Source organism: Ascaphus truei, chromosome 8 (genome assembly GCF_040206685.1).
Source record: "Ascaphus truei isolate aAscTru1 chromosome 8, aAscTru1.hap1, whole genome shotgun sequence".
Taxonomy (NCBI): Eukaryota; Metazoa; Chordata; class Amphibia; order Anura; family Ascaphidae; genus Ascaphus; species Ascaphus truei.
The window spans coordinates 11199781-11223555 of NC_134490.1; the positions used below are offsets into that span (position 1 = coordinate 11199781).

A 23775-nucleotide genomic window follows, 5' to 3' on the forward strand; every position below is an offset into this window, starting at 1 on the left:
TTTAAACACCTTTAAAGCCGGGCAAGAAGGGTTACACGTGTGGGGCTCGGTCTCAGTGTTTGAAAACGTTATAAGATTTTACATGAAAGAATACAGTTTCCATGCAGTTTATGTTATAAATTGAATGAGTAGAGAGGTCCTTGTTATTTGAATGATCTTGCACCAGCAATGTTCTAAAATGTACAGCACAGAGTACTACTGTATGTAAAAGAAGAAATCAGGAAACATTCATAGATTTTAAGATTGCATTCTTTAATCATGTTGAATTCATTCATGACATCCTTTCTTACAGAATGAGGGTATACCAGTAGAATTGGCTTTTACAGGATAGTCAGAAAAGGTATGATTAACTTGATTTTATTAAATAGATAACGAGGTCTTTCAGACGGTGTCTTGGGATAGCAGAAAGAGGACAGTTTGCGACATTGCGATCCTTTCTTCTTAACACTTCTTTACACATTTGGGGTCCTGGTGAGGGTGACACTTCTGTGGGGCTGGCTTGCACGGATCTAAAGAGAGAACAGAAACAAAGCATTAGCAGGAGAAGTCTCTGACATCACTGAGAAGACTGATAGCATTTGTATTTCATAGATTATATTCCCAGACATGGCAGCTTTCCTATTTATCAGGCAGCATTCTTGATTTTTAGTTTCATTATAGGATCAGGTTGTGGTACATATTAGGGGACCAGCCTCAGAGTTGTTAATAAATTACATGTCTGTGTACAGAGCTTTCTAACTTTGCAGATCTCGTCTTCACCTGTACTCAGTTACTGATATTAAGTTAAAAATGTATCATGTTCTATATTCGCTTTGATAATAGTTCCCTCATTCCAATGTATGTCTAAGAAAGGATAGAGGATCCCTATCATATCTCTTGCAAATCTTCCTAATAGAAGCATTTACATATTGTCCAGCATGGCTGTGTTATTGAAATGCTAAAAATAAAACGATGGTAATTCTAGGACTATCATATAAATAACAGATAAAGAAGGTGCAAGTGACCAAGAGTATGATCCACCACCCCAAAGTAATCACCAAGTCTATTGATCAGCAACATTTGGGGCTGCATGCAAGTTTATAAAGGGCCCTGCACTGCCCAAAACATAGTCAGGTATAGAGATGGGAGATTTCTTCTCCAGAGGTTGAACACCCCAAAATGTGTCATTTTCCACTAACCTTTTTCACACACAAAGCACATTGCGCACGGTTACATACGTCATGTGACTTTGCATGTTTTAATAAATTGTTACAAATATTTGGCAAAAACTGAAATGTTTTTTTTTTTTTCAAATAATCGTGAAAATGTAGCTAATATGATTCATTATAAAACCTGTCAAAAATTGCAAACTGGTTTCTGATCAGAGCGCACATCTGTAGTCCTGCTCTCTAAACCAAACAATGTTCACAGATTGATGAAAGACATGAAGAAGTAAGGTATTGTATTGCTTTTGTTGCCTGGATGTGAGGTGTGACAGGCAATTTATAACAGGATCTTCTACTAGTTATCCAAAGGGGGCAGGTCAAAATACATTTAAATAGTAGAAGGGCCACAATATTAATAAAATATAATTATAGCTTAATTTAAAGATTTAAAATGACTATAATTTCACAATGTTGCAAACATTAATATAACCTGTACCATATATTTATATATCTTTACTTACATAGTTACATAGTAGATGTTGTTGAAAAATTACATATGTCCAACTGGCAAGCGAGTTTCACTTTGCTACCTGAGGGCTGTAATATAGTGTGCGCAAGCGCTGCCGTGCGCGTCAATTATAAATGGCTGTGTCAGCCAGACGTTTGTATACTTGGGACGTGCGCACACACTGCCGTGATCAGTGGCACAGCAGACCAGAGAAAATGCAAGAGAATTATATTTTTCGCGATATCGCCACGCTACATAACGCTACGAACCAATCACAGTACGGCCTAGTGCTGTGATTTCATAGCCACGCCCCTAGCCACGCACGTCACTGCTTACCCTCTACCAACGAAATGCCTATGCCAAGCACACGCACCAGCATGCACTTTATTACAAGCCTAAGACTTGCTATTCCTGCTACCTTTATACTAGTTGCTAAGTATCACATCAATGCCCTTCTTGGGCCGCATTTGAAGGGCCGGGGTCTACACTATTGGACTTTGAGTAAAACACTCCCTCAGTGTCCCATCAGTTACTAGAGGCATATTGTTTAGTAGCATTACGTTTGTATCTTACGTTAAGTGGCTCTGATTTCAGATGTTTCTGTTAAATCCACATAAAGTAGACCCTAATTCTATCAAATGTGATAGTTCTGACCCAGCATTATCGCACAGAAAGCCCCATTGAAGTCATGTATCCATGTGATAGTAGTTGATCTGTGCTATCGCAGTTTAAAGCCTAAGACCCATAGACCGGGCATCATCAAAGCACAATTAAAGTAAATGGCAGATATCACTGATTCAAGTGGGCAATAGTGCAGATTATGACTATAGTCTTAGTCTTTGATGTATTATCCACTTTTTGTGTGACCTATTGAAGTCAAGTTATATTAGGAATTGTCTATGGCGAGTGAGAAAATAGGATAAAAGAAGGATAAGAAATGTCAGAGAGGGACCATGGGGCCTTTTTACAATCTTAGAACATCTGAGAACCCTGATTGATCATTGATCTTTTAGTGGGCCCCAAAATTATATAATTTTGAAAGTCTCACCCTTACCTCCCTCCATGGTTTTATGTAAAGTGTATTCTACCAAGATCACTACTATACAACGGCCTTAACATGTTGTGAGAAACGTGAACATTGTTAGTTCCTTCAATGCAGAGAAATGCAGCAAAGACCCTCTATCTATCTGTCAATAGCATTTATTTTATTGTATATATGGTTACTTCTTTATGAAAAGTGGTTACATATATGTGAGATTAGCACAATAAAGCGTGATTTTTCCAGTACCTTGACATTGTGGGGCAGGTTCATGGCAGTGTGGCTTTGGCTTGCAAGCTGAAAAAAAGGAAGAAATAACAAATATATATAAATTGCTGATTCTGGAATGAAAAGTGACATATGTATAAATACATTAAACTGTCTCCTACTCTTCAACCCACATGTATTGCCTTTACAGGTGTCATATGCTCAGAAATACTGTAAGGATTGATGGGATTTATAAAGTGGTAGTTACGCAAGTCCCACAATTATACCAGAGTATGCAGAGCTTTTATTTTATTTTAATAGAACCACTTTTAGACCCTCTAAACTATTCCTGCATCAGACACACAGAGTCACAGAGATAACCTTTAGAATTATTGCTTCTCATTTAATTAATTACCCATTGGTTATTACACTATTACGTATAATACTTATTATGATATCACATCATGTTTAACTGCTAATGTTATTTTAGTAATTAAAATTAGGAAATGTAATCTCTTAGTATAAAACCGTACACTATTTTCTCTCCAATAGAAGTTTATCATACTGCACCAAGAATAACAGTTTTGCTTCAACGTTCAAAATTTCAGCCTTTGAAAAATGCAATACTGTATTATTCCATTGTGATGTTTAATATATATATATATATTAATAACTATGGTGGAAAAGAAATAAGAGAATTGCTGGTCTAACATATATTCAAATAAACTTACAACACAATTTTTTTAAAGGCAAATCCCTAATGACACATTCACTGTTCTAACAGTATTAAACAAATAAAAAATAAAGTCTAAGACATGATACTCACGGTCTTGGCATTGCTGTGGTGGTGGGCATGGTTTGCATGGGTCTGGTTTGCATGGGTCTGGGCATTGTTTCTGATGTCCCTTGGTTCCAGACATGGTTATCTCGGGTAGAGTTCAGTAGACTGTACTTCAGGATAAAAGGAAGTAAAGGATTCTACTGCTTTGTCTGGTCTGTCTCAGCTCACCGCTTTTATACACAAGGAGTGAGAGCCTCATGTCAGTTATGAAACATAGTTCTTCCTGGTGGAGTTACTAACATTCCTGAGACCCTAAATAATATGACATTATAAGTAATTTGCATGTAATTGTTTTGTTTTATTGCCTTAAGGAGCGGGTGTGTGTCCAATTAAAACCAGCAATTCCGAGAGGCGCATGCGCGGCGGTGGAGAGAATGGAGTCCTAACCACAGAGCTCCGTCCCCACCGGCACATGATTTTGAAATAAAAGCGGCAAAACAAGATACTCACAGTCATAAAACAGAACGAAAGATAAATAAACCTCCACAGATGGCTTCTAATAAAACAGCGCGGACTAAAAACCAGCAAATCTCCACTTATCTCAGGAAGAAAGGGGGCACTCCAGCAGATAAACCGGGGACTCCCGCGCAAACAACCAACATGGACCCCGATTATCTATCCTCTACAGAAGAGGATAGAGATGAAGAGATGGTCCGGAGAAAAGATCTTAAAGAATTCTGTGCCAAAATGCAGACATTTTTCAAAACAGAGCTTTGGGCCATCAGACAAGATGTAGATGCATTAGGTGAGCGGACGGCCACCTTAGAGACAACAACAGAGGAAACAACCATTGCCCTAACACAAACTCAAGAGCAAGTCAGCACACTGCATGAAAGAATTAAATTTCTAGAAGATAAGGCAGAAGATGCAGAAAACCGCGACAGACGGTGTAATATACGCCTGAGAGGAGTACCCGAAAATATAACAGATCCGGCAGATTTTACCAACAACTGGCTGGAACACCTATTCCCAGATAAACCGGAGTCAGAAATCTGTTTGGACCGATGCCACAGAGCTCTGCGTGGTAAACCGCAAGCAGGAGACCCCCCTAGAGATATTGTGGCCCGCTTCCATCACTACCGCACCAAGGAGGAGGTGTGTAGGATTGCCAGGGAAGCAAGGTCTCTGGAGTTTGAAGGAGTCAAGCTCCAGGTTTACCAGGACCTTGCACCAGCTACCCTCACCAAAAGAAAAGCTCTAGCCCATATCACAAAGACACTCAGGGATAGCAATATTAAATACCGTTGGTTGTTCCCGTGTGCTTTGCTCTCTGTCAAAAATGGTGTTGCACACACTCTACGGAGACCGGAGGACGGGGAGGGCTTTTTGGCCAAACTTGGGGCCACAGGATCACCTCAAGGCCCGTCTCGCCCCCCTTCACCCAGCTCGAGGGCACCTACCACCACTGGGAGCAAGGCTGCCCGTCCCAAGAATGGCTCAAGGATCAACGATGCCACCGATACCCGTAGCACCAAATAAAGCTAAATAAATCCTTCTCATGCAGCAGTGCCCTTTTTTGAAGCCTTACACCCAACTATATCCTCTAATTACACACCACCAAGCAGGAGGACGACTCACCAGGGCCGTTGCAGAGGATGGTGTGCTCGGAGCAGCTCCGTCCACAACTTTAGAGCGGCAGCCATCTTCCCTTGGTCCTTCTCCTTGGTGAGCGGGAGGCAGAATGGCTTTCCCGCGCTAGAGATCTGACGTCATCGCCAAGCACCTCCCTCTCGCGAGATCTTGGACACTTCTTGGAGATCTCGTATGCCCAAGATGGCTGTGCCCCGATACAGGAGCCTGTATCTTAGAGACAGCAACTCCTCTGTGAGACTTAAGTGGAGAGGCAGTAGGCGATTGGACTTATAGCCTGCCCCACTTTCAAGTACTTACAAGTCCCGTTCCCGGTTACAGTTACATTAAGTTTTCAAAATAAAGTTACAATAAAGTTACAATAATCACAAAAGTTTCAAAAAACCATAAGATTATAAATGAATATAAATGAATATATGCATGTGCTATATACTTTATAATATATATTTGATGTATGCTGTGTGCCATAAACATGCTATATATATGTCTATGTTGTACGTATGCTGTATGTGTATATATGTAGTACATATGCCTTTTGTTCTCTATTTGTTCTCTATTTGTTCTCTATTTAGATGCTGTATTGTATGCACAATATATATACACTGTATATATTTATATAGTATATATCTACATTCAATATATATACACTAGGAAGCTGCAGAGCTAGGAGTTGTAGACGTATATATATATATATACTGTAATATACTATATCATACTATACTACACTGTATGCTATGTGCCATATACATGCTGTATATATATGTATGTTGTACGTATGCGGTATATGTATATAGGTAGTACATATACCTTTTGTTCTCTATTTATATGCTATATTGTATGCACGATATATATATATACTAGGGAGCTGTATAATTAGGAGATGTAGACGTGTATATATATATTATGTAATATACTATATTAAGCTATAATATGTTGAGATGTACTATAGTATGCATGTATTAGAGGTGTACTATATGAATAATCTGTGCATATGGGATGTTCAGGTATACATTCGTAGGAATATATATATATATATATATAGGTAGGTAGACTTTATACGTATAATTTATGCTATACTCTATATGTATATCTTTAGCTATATACAAGACACTGTTTATTCTATATACTATTATCCTCTATTATTCACTTTCTACACTGTTAGTTGCATTATTATCTCTACCAATATACCCCAGATAATCATAGTAGACACCTAATGTCATATAAAAATAGCATTCAATATAGTTGACTCAGAGATTCCATACGAGACGACAGACTCCTAAAAGATCCACACATAATTTATATCGATAATGTAAGTGATTGAGCAGTGTAATGTATATATAACTATTAGGATCTATACTTTACATAAGAGGTATATGAAGTGTATATGATTATATCTCTCATAACTTTTGGATTATTATCCTCAACAAAATAGCAGTTAATACAGTTGATACATTTTACATTGTTCACTATCCTATGCATTGGGTAAAGATATGTTTATTTATTCTAGGAATATATAGTCGCCCTATCTACCTTATATGTCCATATATCTGTTTTATATGCCTTATTTGTATCATTTGTCATATGTCATGTACAGGCATTCCCCGCAATAATATACGCAATAAGATCGGAGCTTTATTTACGATAGTCTACCAAATATTGCTTCATAGTTGCTATACGTTGAGAAAGTTTTGATTATGATTGACATTAGGTTTTACGGTTACCCTGGAGGAATATAATTGATATTCCTGTTCATATTAAGGTTCTAAATGTTATGAGGCACTCAAGAAACCCAAATTAAGCTGCCGCAGTTAATAAGTTATTGAATTTATGGAAATTGTGCCGGTGGGGTTATCCCCGGCGACGCGCATGTGTTTTTCTTTTTGGTCCCTCAACAGGAGAGACCAACCACAAGTCCCAGGTAGGATTGCCTCCAATACAGGAGTCCGGCTCATCCATGAGATGGAGCCAGCAGACCTACCTACTGGGCACAGGAACATCCCTCGGGGGCTCCCGAGACACGTTCCTGTTTTTTGTTCACTCCTTTTTATACTTTTCCCTTTTTATATGTTGCTTTTTAACCCACGTTATATCCCTCTTGTAGCCTCCCTTGTTTTGTCTACCTATCCTTCCTATGTCCCCTTCCCTACCTTCCCATGGACAAACGGAGCCCTATGGATGAGACTAATCGACGCACTTATGAGAGGAACATCGGATAGATTCAACGGAGCAATAGCTAAAGGTGAGTATAAGGGTCTTTACACTGGTTACTTCTACCACTATGACACATGGCGTTAACCTTAATATCTCACAATGTAAAGGGCTTTAATAGTCCAATCAAAAGAAAATTAGCTTTTACGGACTACAAGAGAAAACAGGCAGATGTGTTGTTCTTGCAGGAGACACACTTCAGTAAGAACAACCCACCCAAATTCCTAGACAAGGGCTTCTCCCAATATTTCACTTCATCAGCTTCAATCAAAAAAAGAGGGGTAGACATTCTGTTCAATAATAAAATCCCATTTGTCTCACAGACAATTAAAAAAGATACCGAAGGCCGCTATATTATATTAGTAGGAATGATCCATGAACAGCCTATTACATTGGCCTCCCTATACGCTCCCTGTATACAAGACGCAACTTTCTTTGATAAATTCTTCAAAATACTAAACTCAATAGCCAAAGGCTGCGTCATTGTAGGAGGAGATTGCAATATAACAATGCATTCAGATATAGATAGATCAAGAGGAGGAGTCTCTGACAATAAAAAAGCGCAATCCGCCCTTCATAGAGGCCTGAAAGACACCCAGTTAGTGGATATATGGAGAGAGCTCCATCCATCTACCAAAGATTACACCTTTTATTCCCACCCACATACCTCATACAGTAGAATCGACTACCTCTTTATCTCGTGCCACCTGGTTCCTATGGTCACGCAAACAGAGATCCATGATATTTCATGGTCTGACCACGCACCAATAGAGCTAAGGTGCAATAATATCCGACCCAATCGGCCAGGTGCAAACTGGAAACTTAATGAGTCTATTCTAAAGATACCTGAAATATGTGATATAATAGATCAAGAAATAGTTCAATTTTTCACAATAAACACAGGCTCTGTGGAATCCCATATGATACTTTGGGAGGCTCATAAAGCAACCTTAAGGGGCATATTGATCAACATCACAGCTAAACGAAAACGAGAAAGAGATTCAAAAATTAAATGGCTCCAATCTAAATTACATTCCCTTATCTTAAACCACAAATCTAATCCCGACTCACAAACAACTCATGATCTAAAAGATACAAAAATTGAACTAAACATGCTATTGACTTCCAGAGCAGATAACTCCCTGAGTTGGTCCAAGAGGAAATTCTATGAAAAAGCTAACAGGCCGGATACGATGCTAGCTCGAGCTTTAAAAGATAGGCAATCTAAGTTTAACATCCAAGCTATACGCTTAAAATCAGGCATACAAACAGCCAATCCCAAAAAAATAGTAGAAGAATTTGGTTCATTTTATAGTTCCCTATATGATGGTAAGAAAGTGGCACATAATATCAACACGAGCAGAGCTCTAAGAGATTTCTTAACCAGCTCAAAGATAGGGAGATTGACAGAGCAGGACAAAGAGGCCCTGGGCGCCGACTTCACATTAGAAGAAGTGTCTCAGGCCATCAAAGAACTTAAACCATCAAAGGCACCAGGACCAGATGGTTTCTCGGGGCTATACTATAAGAAGTTTTCAAATTCACTAGCCCCACAGCTGCTCCACATGTTCAACGCTATACTAGCAGGAGCCCCAATCCCCGAGGATATGCTGCGGGCGTCTATATCTCTAATACACAAACCTGGCAAGGATCCGCTGAATTGTAAAAGCTATAGGCCAATTTCCTTAATCAATACCGATATAAAAATATATGCTAAATTGTTGGCCAACAGATTAAGTCTAATCCTACCCAGACTAATACATCCAGATCAGGTCGGCTTCATCAAAGGAAGACAAGCAGCGGATAACACCCGACGATTTATTGATCTGCTAGAATTGGCAAATAAAAATAACACTCAAACTATGCTATTAAGTCTGGATGCTGAAAAAGCTTTTGATAGGATCGACTGGCCATACTTAAAAGAGACGCTAACAGCATTTGGCTTCGGGGATAGGGTGAGCGGAGCGATTATGTCGCTGTACTCAAGCCCATCCGCTAGGGTTATACATCAGGGCTTCCCCTCACTTCCATTTCAAATTCAAAGCGGCACAAGACAGGGGTGCCCTCTATCTCCCCTCCTGTTTGCCCTATGTATCGAACCTCTGGCAGCACGCATTCGAGATAATACTGATATCTCAGGGTTAAACGCATACGCTCAATCCCATAAAGCGGCCCTGTATGCAGATGATATCTTACTAATCTTTTCAAAACCCCTCACTTCATTACCAAATCTATTTGATCTACTAGACAAATTCTCCACAATCTCTGGGTTTAAAATAAACCAAACCAAATCTGAAGCTCTGAATATCAATCTCCCTAGACATACGGAAAAACTATTGAAACTAAATTTCAAATTCAATTGGCAGAAGAAGTCTATAAAATACCTAGGAATTCATATCACCAAAGATGCAAAAAGCATCTACAATGCAAATTATCCCAACCTAATTTGGACGTTGAAACAGGACCTAATCAGATGGTCTTCCAAGAAGATTTCTTGGATAGGTAGGATACATAGCGTTAAAATGAATCTACTTCCCCGTATCCTATACCTCTTCCAGACATTACCAGTGCCACTCAAACTGAAGGATATACTCTCACTTCAGTCTGCAATATCTAACTTTATCTGGAACGGAAAGAAACCGAGAGTAAATAAACTGAATATGAAAAGACCTACCTTAGCTGGCGGCTTGGCGGTACCCTGCCTGTTAGCATACTATAAAGCGGCTCAATTAAGTCATATTATTCAATGGCATTCTGACCCTACATTGAAGAGATGGGTAGAATTAGAAAGTGCTGCGTGCTCTCCATTAGAGCTCAGTAGTCTGATTTGGTTACCTAAATTAGCGAGGAAACCCGCTACCCTGCCGCTCACCTCAATGATCAACTCTCTATCGGTTTGGGAAGCAACTAGAATTAAAAACTCACTCACATCAAGATGCTCTTTGATGTCCCCTATTTGGAACAACTCGAATTTTGCACCGGGCCTAATTGGTAACAACAGTTCTATCTGGAAACTAAAAGGATATAATAGATTCAAAGATTTAGAAGGATACAACCTAAAAATCAAAACATTCGACCATATCAGACTAGAAAAAGACATCCCCCACACAGAATTCTATAAATACCTCCAGATAAGAGCATTTTACAACAAATCCGCCCCATACCCTCCCCTGACAAATTTCGAAAAGCTCTGCCGGGTAGAAACCGACACTAAGGGACTTATATCTACGATTTATGGAGAGGTAGTCGAGTCCGCTACATCTAAATTGCAAACCCCTTCATTCCAAAACCAATGGGAATTAGACCTAGGGGAGACCTTAGAGGAAGAAGATTGGATCTCCATATTTTTAGCCACTGCCAAAAGTTCCATATGCACAACACTGAAGGAGAACGCATATAAAGTCCTAATGAGGTGGTACCTCACCCCACTCAAATTATCTAAGTTCGCTCCAGGGTCCTCCCCACTGTGTCCCAAACAATGTGGAGGAACAGCTGACCTGTTACATATGCTGTGGTCTTGCCCTCGGATCTCCCTAGTTTGGGAACAAATTAGAAATTGGATCCAGAGGATTTTTGACCTCTCTATTCCCCCAGACCCATGGCTGTTTCTCTTAAACAGACCAGTAAAAGGCCTATCAAAATCGCATAATAAACTCATTGCACATTTCGCAATAGCAACGCGGTGTGAGATCGCAGCACTATGGAAACGCCCCGAAGTTCCAATTATCCCAAAGATTCGGAATCGTATTTGGTTTATTTGCCAGATGGAAAAATTAACTAGCTTAGTTAATGACACTGGCGACAATTTCCTAAAAGTCTGGACCCCTTGGCTAGCACAGACAGACATCCCCGGGGTAGAGCGTGACACAATTTGGCTATGATAGCAATAGATGCGTTCTCCTACAGAGAGGTGAAGCCCATTTCCACAACAAATACCTCACACAATATGAGTTCGCTCATATATACCTTTCCTTAGCTACTGCGGCTATTCGGCGGCAGCAAAGACCTCTCAACAGCCTTCAGAGAATATTCCATCCATTTCCTCCGTTCTCCCATTCCCATCCTACACCCCCTCCCTCTTCCCTCCTCCCTCCCCGTCTTAATTTTTTTTTTTTTTTTTTTTTTTTTTTTTTTTTTTTTGTTATAATTTATTTCTGTTATTATTATCCCCCGACTCCTCACAATAGGAATGACTATCCTTTACCACATGGTTAAATAGGGCTCGAAAAACCATGTGGGTCAGTTATGTGTTAATTAATGTTCACTACATGCTATTTTGAACAATATTTGTTTAAATGTTTTTTTTTTATATATATATGTATAACAAGCATGTACTCATCAATAAAATTCAAGTTATAAAAAAAAAAACCAGCAATTCCAAACTCATTTACAAACTCGTCCGTTCTCTTATACTGTATGTCTCATTAGATGATTCTACTAGTGGAATGATCTTGTGCAACATTTCTTTAGCATGAAGAGAAGGTATTTATTAAATAATAATACCTACAAACAAAGGACCAATAAATATGTTTTCTGATTTATCAGTGTTTGTATGTTACTGTTTTCTTTGGATCATCCTAATACACTGTGTGCTTTACAGAATGGAACATGTTTGGGAACGTGTGTGAGATATGGGGGGTGCACTCTCAATGTATTTCTGTTTATTTGAGGGGTTTTTATGCTGTAGCATACCATCAGAGAGAGAAACTGTTTGTTATATTTTGATAACATGACAATAATAGTGACATAAAGACAGTAATAATTATAACAGACATTAATGAAATGTAATAAATTATTCAGTGTACACAGAAGGCAGTAGGAATTGGCAATAGAAAGTGCATTTTGAAAGAAAATAAGAAATATACAAATGATTGGTTCTGAAATGAACTACAAACAAACAAGGTCTGCCGCTCAACCTAATTCACTGATATATGATATAATAGTACAACTGACTGTGCATAAGGGATTAGGCAGTATATACAATATAATGTTAAACCCCACAGGGGGTCAAAAAAGAGTCCCCTCTTAGGCTGCGCTTATAGTCCCGGCGGCAGCGACGCGACGTCACAACAAATACATTTCCGCCCTCGTGTTCGTTTATAGTAAGCGCGACGTAACGGCGTGACGGCGCAACGGCTTGGTCGCGATCGCTGGAAGTCATCTCAATATGATTTTTCCAGCAACCATATCCTGACGTCACCTCGCCGTCGCCGGCACTATAAGCGTAATCTTAGATTGCACTCATGCAGCAGGTACAGTAGTAGAATATATATTTGGGTATAATAAACCCAGAGTGTTTAACTCTATATCAGGTATACATGAGAACTACCGTAGCTAGTAGGAAACTCCACTAAAAATAATACATTTTTATTAACATATATGCAATACTAACAACAATTTGAATTAACTATTTACATATGTGAATAAAATCCCCTCAGTGAGAGAAAAACAGCATATGGATAATGGATACGCTAGGAAGATGGTACTCTTAGGGTTAATCTAGAGTATTTCTCAAAATAACAGTCCTGGTAGATATAGAATGGAATATGATACAAGGATCAATCAAGCTCACTTAAATGGGAGTGAGAAAGCCACAGTGTGGCAAATCATAAATAGGTATAGTAAACCAAGCTGATACAATGTCTCAAACGTTACAGCTAGAGAAAAAATGTTCAATTAAAGCTGAAAAGGGACATATACTGCAGCACCTGATATATACCCTTAAATACACTTTACTTTTGTATGCGTCTCTATAACAAAACACATATCTGTACTGCACATGTATCTGTACTGTGTTCGCCGAGCGTAATAATCAAAAACGAATAGACGACACTGTTCTGTGGTTAATTAAATGCTTTTATTTGCGTGAGCTTACCGGATACACTGATCTCTTCTTCTTGCCGTTTTACAATGGATAAAGCAAGAAAGTGTTTTACTTAAAAACAGTTCATCTTGGAATGTATCAGGGCTAAAGCCTATCTCCTGTGCAGTATGCGATTTATGACTTAAGGTGTTAAATGGTCCCTGAATGTTAGTGATGTAAGAATGTGTGTGTGTATGTCATGGGGGGCTGCTACTACATAGGTGAGACAGACAGGGGCTTAACAAGAGAATGAAGCTGCATCGCCACAGCATCACACGTGGAACAAGAGACAGTTCTGTCGGCGAACATTTCTCTGACTCTGGCCATAAGATGAATGATCTGAAGGTGGCCATACTCAAATGTAATCTCAGAACACCGAAAGAGAGACGGTTGCATGAATACAAATTTATGCAACTGTTCGGGACACTTAGCGGTGGCCTAAACCGAGACCGCAGCTTCATGAGTCACTACTCTGAAATGAGAACTCTCTTTCCATGAGTGCTGAAGGCCCTGTCTATACATAATGCACTATATGAATGCACATACAGCTGTCTCTTACACATACATATGTACAATGTAATTCTATCCCTATATACCAATAGGGATCACATAGTATCTACAGTACACACATTAATAGTAATGCAACACCCTCTTACATTTCTACACCTACCCACACCATTGGTATACACTCCCACACACACCTTTTGTAAAGCGCTGTATACACTGTGGGCACCTTATAAATTTATATTTACACACACACACTCTTACATCACTAACATTCAGGGACCATTTAGCACCTTAAGTCATAAATTGCACACTGCACAGGGGGAGGGATAGGCTTCAGTCCAGATACATTCCATGATGCACTGTTTTTAAGTAAAACCATTTCTTGCTTTACCCATTGTAACATCGCCGGAAGAAGAGATCAATGTACAGTATCTCTAAATCTCGCCACAAATAAAAGCATTTGTTAGCCACAGAATGGTGTCGCCTATTCATTTTTTTTATATATATATATATATACATATACTGTACACACACAAAACACACACACAGTATAGTAACCAAATGAGTATCACTCCCCACTGAGATAAGCCTGATCTTTGATCTCAGTGTTTAGTGCTACTCAGGTATTTACTTTAGAAAAATTACTAATTTAGGAATTTAGAATGGCATATTGGCAAAATATATTAAATTGTATTCTTGTGCTGCTGCTCATACTCTTCCAACACTGATTGTTGGCTTTACATTTTTTATGTATTTAGATTTTTCTATTAATAGTTATGAACTATGAATTTTCTATGTGGTGTTTTGCCATTTAGACGATATGAGTTGTAATATATTATCATTTTAGAACAGGTTGATTGTTCTTTAACTTTAGACAATTGGTAGCGCTGGCATCAAACCATAAATTCCGTTCTTTCTAAAGTAGATTCCTTAGCTGCAATGTGGTTCAACGCTCCTGATCCAGTGTTACCTGCCATTCAAGTCAAGGCACTTAACGCTGGTGCATCATCCAGCAACGTATTTTAGTCATTTCCCCTCTAAGTCTAGTATTCAATATGCAGTACTGTGAAGCTGTTTCTCCATGTCAGGGAAGCTTCAGGGCTCCATTCATTTGAATAGAAGTTACTGCATTGTTTATCCCATGTTAACCATTTCTCCTTAGGAGAGCCAAAATGTATAGCAGTTTTAAACTTTTAATGTTAATACTTGGTCTTCTGCCTTGGGGAAGTTCTCTTGGTATGTGTTTTATTTTGCACAACTGACATGTCTATTTCATAGATTGATGAAAATATGATAAGGGAAAGTTATCATAAAAACAGGTAATTTTGTCTCGCATATACACTGCACCTTATCCAATTTAGCTCCAAAAAATACAAAGGAAAGGAAAGTTACCCATTGCATATTGTTTGGAAAAATTCTCATCATCAGAAAAATAATCCCTGAATGTCACCTAATCAACACAAGGAGAAAATGTTCAAGGGATGAAAGTCACAATGTTGCTGTGGTGCGGGCATAGTTCTGGAAAAAAATGGCAAAATGTGTGGTGCTCTAAAAAAAAAAGCCTCAAATTATACTGTACAAAAAATAAAGCACAATAAGCTTATATAATGATTCCTGTAGTGAAACCCCCTGGATGATGAATAAGGGATAGCCAACCCATAGAACATGGAACAATCGTATACTGATCACTACTCCATTGTAATCTGACATTGGGCTAGGGCCCCCACGAGCAATGCAGTAAGGGTCCTCACAATAAAGTGTCCCAACATATAATGTCAGAATGGAGAATATGCATGTGATATAGAATAACTCAGAACAGAACTAGAGTTGGTGATATCCTTTTGGCTGTCCAGTCTTCTTCCACAGCAGGGGTGTGCTTCCGTTTTTTCTGAATGATTGACACGAAGCAAAGGGAAAAAGCAGGCACTGGTACTCAGGAAAACAAAAAGATGAATGAAATCCAAGAGAGCGTGTGCCCATAAAAAAATAATTTAATGGATGCTACAAAAAAATACAGCTACATTACGGGATACACAGACCCCCACCAACGCGTTTCGAGCGTGAGCTCTTTCTCAAGGTCACCATCTTTTTGTTTTCCTGAGTACCAGTGCCTGCTTTTTCCCTTTGCTTCTGGCATAGTTCTGGGCATTGCTTCTGATGTCCCTTGACACCAGAAACAGATATCTCTGGGAGAGTTCAATAGAATGAACCTTCAGAAAATAGGACGTTACGGATTCTCCAACTGTTTAAAGTCTGCCCCACTAACCTGTGTGGGGTATTTGATTCTCTACCTGTTCTGGGACGGTGTCACCTCAATGCTTTAATACACCAAGGGTCACACTGCCATCTGGCCATAGGGAAATTCAGTCTCTATTAATGTAGTCATTCTCTTCCCTGTGTAGTCTATATTCATTATAGAAATCATTACTTCTATATAAGAGAATGAGAAATGCATTACAGATATGTGCCTGTATAACAACACCTCCTGCTGCTTGAAGACACCATATGACCCATTCACTAGGCAGAATTACACTGTTTAGTAGGTATGGGCCATAATTGTCCCAGGCCTGTCATGCTGATTCTGTAAGGATCGTGTCTGCTGTTTTCTCTTGTGCAGTTTGGAAGGTGTGGGAGAGTATATTAGAGATGGTCAGTTGAATTCAGCACCTATAAAAATGTGATTTGGAGCATTTCATTCACATGAAAGAGCTCTGTGCATGCCAATATTTAGTCAGAGCCTCTGATCGGCATCTTGTTTCTCCCCCAAAACAGCTGAGGCACGCGAGGGAACCACCCGGTATGCCTCCCAAAAAAGACCGTAAGATATCCTCTCCGGATCTGTTCCGTTTGAGGTGCAAGCAGCCCGCGATGCCAGAGACGAGGGAAGTGGCAGCGAGGCACGCGGACGGGAGCCCGCATCATCGAGCTCTGAGCAAGAGTAGGGAGAAGAGCAGAGAGTTGCAGCAATCACTAAGCAGGTTTTAAAGGGGACGTTTCAAGAAATGCAGACTATGTTCCAGTCAGCCTTGGACAAAGCAGTGCTGGAGTTCAACTCGGAAATCTCTACCCTGGCTAAAAGGACCATGGACCTGGGAGACAAAATGGAAGCTACGTTACAAAACCAAGTGAATACTGACGACGAGGTCCTGAGGCTACACAAGGAGTTAAGAGTCATGAGAGACAGTATGGACGACAAAGAGGAACTGGGTAGCACAATACGAATGGTAACGGGATATAATAACCCCGTTGAGGTGAAATCAAAGCAAACAAATTATAAGTACTGTGCTTGCTGCTCAGAGGGTCTAATGCCCCAGTTAGAGCAACAAGCTGGGAAATGAGTGATGCAAATAAAAATAAAATCTTACTCACATGGCCCTGTGTGAGCGCTGTTGTATAAAGGTATCTTGAAATCTTCTGAAGTAGAGCCCACACGGTCGTCTTCCGCTTCTGTGTTCTGACGTCTGGTGGGTGATCTTCTCACGACCCTGTGTGAGTGCTGGTACTCAGAGTATTCTCAGTGTGCAGTATCCAGCCATAACCAGCTGTTATATATACATATATATAAATGTCCCTATGATTTGGGCCGTTGAATCGTAACCACGCATATAAAGAGAGCTGGACTACAAGTGTACAGTATATATACTCCAAAGTGGAGCGGATTTTGTTTGCTGATTTACATGTTTGCTGTGTTTAAAGTGACAAGCGCAATAAAGCCTTATTTTAATTTCACCTTAAAACAGTCTCCATTGCGTACCTCTGAACACGTCTCTTACAACAAGTTTCACCCCAAAGTTATGTTATTGAGCCAGATGCGGAGAAGGCTTTTGACAGGATATGGTGGGATTTTCTGCACAAAACGCTACAGACATTTGGGTTCTTGGGGGATTTTCTACAGGGGGTTTGGCACTCTATCAGATGCCAATAGTCACCCTGAAGCTTCCAGGTGGGGATAGGAATCTGATAATAATTAAAAATGGGAACAGGCAGGTGCCCCCTTTCGTCCCCTCTCTTTGCATTAACCATTGAACCTCTGGCGGCTACCATCAGAGCCTCCCCCAATATAACAGGGATTGAAATAAAGGATGAGTGCTACAAAATGTCGCTGTTCACAGATGATATTATACTTCCTATATCTTACACACTGACGTCTCTCCAGAACTTGCAGTCTCTCAGTGGATTTGGTGAGCTGTCGGGGTATAAGATAAATGTGGGGAAGTCTGAAGCCCTTAATTTAACATTAACTGATAAGGACATTGAGGTCCTTAAACGACATGTTGACTGTAAATGGAAAAGGATACATTGAAGTATTTAGGGATATATCTTACTATGGACTATCATTCACTATACCATATACCATATTTCCTGGATAGGGCGCATAACTATGGTTAAGATGAATATTCTCCCTAGACTTCTGTATTATTTTCAGATGCTTCCAATATCTGTGCCATATCTATACTATATTTCTAAGTTTGTTATTCCATTTGGTTGTATGTCCGAAGCATCGAAATCTCAGAAACGGCACCACGTAACACCACAAAACGTTCACGGTACATTCTGCTGTGGATTTGTAGGTCAACGCAACTATTTTGAGCTTCCAATATGACTCACCTCCCAAATTATGGACATTCTAAGTTTCCATCGGGTGTCATGCAAAAATATTAGAGCTGGAGCGGGGGGGGGGGGCTGGCTACTAAGGGAGGGGGTATCTCCTTGGCTGGATCGGGGCTGTGTGTGTGTCCCTGTGTGATGTGAGATGTGCAGAGGAGATGTGCCAGCGGGGGGGGGGGGGAGGTGCCAGCTAGCGGGGGGGTGGATGTACCAGCGGGGGGGGACAGGGAGATGTGCTGGCAGCGGGGAGAGATGTACCAGTGGGGGAGGGGAGATATGCCGGCAGCAAGGGGAGATGCGGCAGCAGCGTGGGGAGATGTGCCAGCAGCAGGGGGGAGAGGGGAGGGGGACGGGGAGATATGCCGGAAGCGGGGGGAGGAGGTTCTGGGGAGATGTGCTTGCAGCGAGGGGAGATGTGCCGGCAGCGGGGGGCGGGACGATGTGCCGGCAGTGAGGGGAGATGCAGCAGCAGCGCGGGGACGAGGGGGCGGGGAGATATGCCGGTAGCGGGGGGAAGGAGGGTGGGGAGATGTGACGGAAGCGAGGGTAGTTGTGCCGGCAGCTCCCCGGGCGAAGCCGGGTACAAAAGCTAGTACAAATATAAAAGAAATCCAAAACGGATTATGCAATTTATTTGGAAAAACAAACAACCGAGAATAGCCAGGTCGATCATGCTGGAGTCTAGGGAAGTAGGAGGTCTTGCAGTCCCAAATATTCAAAAATATTATATTGCCTCTCATATGAAGCAAATGGTTTATTGGCACTCCCCAGGTGGGCTATATGTTTGGGTAGATTTAGAGAGCTCAGTCAAAAAAACTGCCATCTTTGCTGTGGTTGTGCTCTGGGTCTGGGCTGGGGAGACAGCCTGAACATTCAGTAATCGGGTTCACACTGAAAAATCTGGCAGATGGCAAAAAAGAAGTATAAGGTGATATCAAACCCATCCTGGCTCACTCCTCTCTTTGGTAATCCAGGGTTTCTCCCTGGTTTTCAGGGACAAGGGTATGATACCTGGAGACATAGAGGGATTGTAGAGGTGGGAGACTTGTTTCTAAAAGATAAGCTAATGTTGTTTTAGGAACTGAAGAAAAAGTACGATCTACCCCAAACCAAGCTGTTTAAGTACCTACAGGTCCGACACTTTGAAGGCAGGGTTTTGAAGGTGTAGATTTCCCTAGACCCACAAGATTCAAAGAACTATGTAAAACAAGGACCCATCAAAAGGGCTAATATCATTCCTGTACCAGGGTTTTATTCCAAAAAAGGATACTCCTGCCCATAAATATATGGAGCTGTGGGCTCTAGACTTCCAGACAGAAATAACGAGAGAGGAGTGGGAGGATATATGGGACAATGCAGGTAAAACCTCTATTTGTAAGACAGCAAAAGAGAACATACAGTAGGGGCAGAAGAATGTATAGCCTTAAAAGTGAGGAGGAGAATTTTGTAAGTAATACGGGATTTTATAGCCAGGAGAGGGATTTCTGTATATAAAACTTTATTAAGATGGTATTACAGCCCCAAAATGTATCTTATAAATTGATTGAATAAAAGTTGTTAGTTTAATGATCTTGCACCAGCATTGTTCTAAATGTACAGCACGTCAGAGTACTATGTAAAAAAAGAAATCAGGAAACATAAATAGATTTTAAGATTGCATTCTTTAATCGTGTTGAATGTATTCTGGAAATCCTTTCTTACAGAATGAGTGTATGCCGGTAGAATTGGCTTTTACAGGATAGTCAGAAAAGGTATGATTAACTTGATTTTATTAAATAGATAACGAGGTCTTTCAGACGGTGTCTTGGGATAGCAGAAAGAGGACATTTTGCGACATCATTTCTTCTTAACACTTCTTTACACATTTGGGGTCCTGGTGAGGGTGACACTTCTGTGGGACTGGCTTGCATGGATCTAAAGAGAGAACGGACATAAAGCATTAGCAGGAGAAGCCTTTGACATCACTGAGAAGCCTGATAGCATTTATATTTCATAGATTACATTCCCAGACATGGCAGCTTTCCTATTTATCAGGAAGCATTCTTGATTTTTAGTTTCATTGTAGGATCAATTTGTGGTACATATTAGGCGACCAACCTCAGAGTTATTCATAGATTACGTCTGTGTACAGAGCTTTCTAACTTTGCAGGCCTCGTCTTCACCTGCACTTAGATACTGATATTAAGTTTAAAATGTATCATGTTCTATATTCTCTTTGATTATAGTTCCCTCATACCAATGCACGTCTAAGAAAGGTTAGAGGATCCCTATCATATCTCTTCCAAATCTTCCTAATACAAGCATTTAAATGTTAGCCAGCATGGCTGTGTAATTGAAATGCTAATAATAAAAAGATGTTAACTGTAGGACTATCATATAAATATAAAATAAAGAAGGTGCAAATAACCAACGATATTGTCCACCACTCCAATGTAATCACAAAGTCCAATAAACTGCAACATTTCGGGCTGCATGCAAGTTGATGAAGGGCCCTGTGCTGCCCAAAACATCGCTCTTCATGTCCGGTATAGAGATGGGTGATTTCTTCTCCAGAGATCGAACACCACAAAATGTGTCATTTTTCACTAACCTTTTTTCACACGAAAAGCACATTATGCACGGAAAATGCGCATGGTTACATACGTCATGTGACTTTGCTTGTTTTAATAAATTGTTACAAATATTTTGGCAAAAACTGAAATGTTTTCATTTTTTCTAAATAATTATGAAAATGCAGCTAATATGATTTAATTGTAAAACCTGAAAAAAAATTGCAAACTGGTTTCTGATCATCTGTAGTCCTGCTCTCTCATCCAAAGAATGTTCACAGATTGATGAAAAACATGAAGAAGTAAGGTATTGCTTTTGTTGCCTGGATCTGAGGTGTGACAGGCTACTTACAACAGGCTCTTCTACTAGTTCTCCAAAGGGACCAGTTCAAAGTACATTTAAATAGTAGAAGGGTGACAATCTTATTACAACGTCATTACAGATTAATTTAAAGACTTAAAATGACTATAATTTCAAATGTTGCAAACATTAATATCATCTGTACCATATATATTACATATCTTTATTACATAGAAGATGTTGTTCAAAAATTACATATGTCCAACTGGCAAGAGAGTTTCACTTAGCTCTGCTTGTGCTAACTTTATATCAGTTGCTAAGGGCCACATCAAGCCCCTTTTTGGGCTGCATTTGGTCCACCAGCTCCAGTTGAAGGGCCCTGGCATACACAGACTTTGAGTAAAATATTCCATCATCGATTACTAGAGACATATTGTTGAGTAGCATGTTTGTATCATACGTTAGAAATGGGAACATTGTTAGTTCCTTCATTGCAGAGAAATGCAGCAAAGACCCTCTATCTGTCAGTGAAATTGATTTTATTTTACATATGGTTACTTCTGTATGTTAAGTGGTTGCATATATACATATGTGTGTCATTAGCATAATAAATAGTGAGGTTTCCAGTACCTTGGCATTGTGGGACAGGTTCATGGCAGTGTGGCTTTGGCTTGCAAGCTGAAAAAAAGGGAAGAAATAGAAAATATATATCAATTGTTGGTTCTGGAAGTTTAACTGCTACCGTTATTTAGTTATAAGTATAAGCCAATTTATAGACTTAGTATCAATTCACTCTGCTCCAAGAATTAGCGTTTTGCTTCAATGTAAATGTTCACACTTTATCTCAAACTTCTCCTATATTCAACATTTAAGCAATTGCAAAATGCAATCAGTGTGTTATTCCCTTTGGATGTTTAATATCTCTATCTATCTATCTATCTATCTATCTATCTATCTATCTATCTATCTATCTATCTATCTATCTATCTATCTATCCATATAAACTATGATGGAAAACAGAAAACAAATAAGAGAATTGCTGGTCTAACATATTTTCAAGTAAGTTTACAACAATCTTTTTAAAAGACAAATCCCTACATATCTTTAAAATCCCCAAATATCCTTAATGATACATTCCCCATATATGCAGTATTATATATACAAATAGAGAATAAAGTCTAAGACATGATACTCACGATCTTGGCATTGCTGTGGTGGTGGGCATGGTTTGCATGGGTCTGGTTTGCATGGGTCTGGGCATTGTTTCTGATGTCCCTTGGTTCCAGACATGGTTATCTCGGGTAGAGTTCAGTAGACTGTACTTCAGGAATAAAGGAAGTGAAGGATTCTACAGCTGTGCCTGGTCTGTCTCAGCTCACCTCTTTTATACACAAAGGTGTGAGAGCCTCATGTCAGTTATGAAACAGCGTTCTTCCTGGTGGAGTCACTAACATTCCTGAAGGACCCTAAATAATATGACATTGTAAGTAATTTGCATGTAATTGTTTTGTTTTGTTTTCCTTTAGTGCCGGGTGTGTCCTATTAAAACCAGCACTTCCAGACTCAATTACAAAAACTTCCGTACTCTTATATGTCTCATTGGATGATTCTACTAATGGAATGATCTTGTGCAACAATTCTTTAACGAGAAGAAAATGTATTTATTAAATGTTACCTACAGTCAAAGGACCAATAAATGTGTGAGATATGGGTGTGCGCTCTCAATGTATTTCTGTAATTTGGTTTATTTTGAGATTTATTAACATACCATCAGAGAGAGAAACTCTTTTTGTTATATATTGACAACATGACAATAATAATGACATAAAGACAGAAATAATTTTTAACAGACTAAAGAAATTGAATTAAATATTCCGTGTACACAGAAAACAGTAGCGATTAGGAATAGCACGTGCATTTTGAAAGAAAATAAGAAATATGTACAAATTATTGGTTTGGAAATGGAATATACGATATAAACTTTTTTTGCTGACTCCAGATTTTATTTTATTTTTCTAGAATCACATAATGAATTAGATTGTGTTATCAGTGTTAGCTCTGTAATTGTTTCCCAATTGTGAAACAAATATAGAGTCATTTTTTAAAAACTAGAACTTTTATACATTTGACACCGTTCTAACACCATATCGCTAGAATTACAGGTTTTATTTTTAGGCTTAGTTGCATCTCATAATGTATAATTATGAGCAATGACTTATCTATCTGCTATCTTATCATCTAAGAGATATGTATTTGAATATGACACTTCATTTGTATGAGCATTGCAATACGGCTGGCTAGCAATTTCACACAATTATTTAACATACGATGAACATATGATGTTTTCTAACAGCACTCAGACAAACTGAGCCAGACTACTGCCCTTATGTTACAGTACAGGCTCCGCTA

The 23775-nt window shown here is 39.5% G+C and overlaps 1 long non-coding RNA gene across 3 annotated transcripts; it reads right to left on the minus strand.

Annotated features, from left to right (window-relative positions):
* Positions 1-231: 231 nt before the first annotated feature.
* Positions 232-22746, minus strand: LOC142501129 (uncharacterized). Of its 3 annotated transcripts, none has more exons than XR_012803427.1 (3): positions 22563-22746; positions 21997-22044; positions 232-509 (listed from the first exon to the last, which is right to left on the minus strand). It is a non-coding gene; the product is annotated as an uncharacterized LOC142501129 (long non-coding RNA). The 3 variants fall into 3 exon arrangements; XR_012803428.1 differs by lacking the exons at positions 21997-22044; positions 22563-22746 and adding exons at positions 2942-2989; positions 3726-3905; XR_012803426.1 differs by lacking the exon at positions 232-509 and adding an exon at positions 20159-20430.
* Between the last annotated feature and the right edge of the window lie 1029 nt (positions 22747-23775).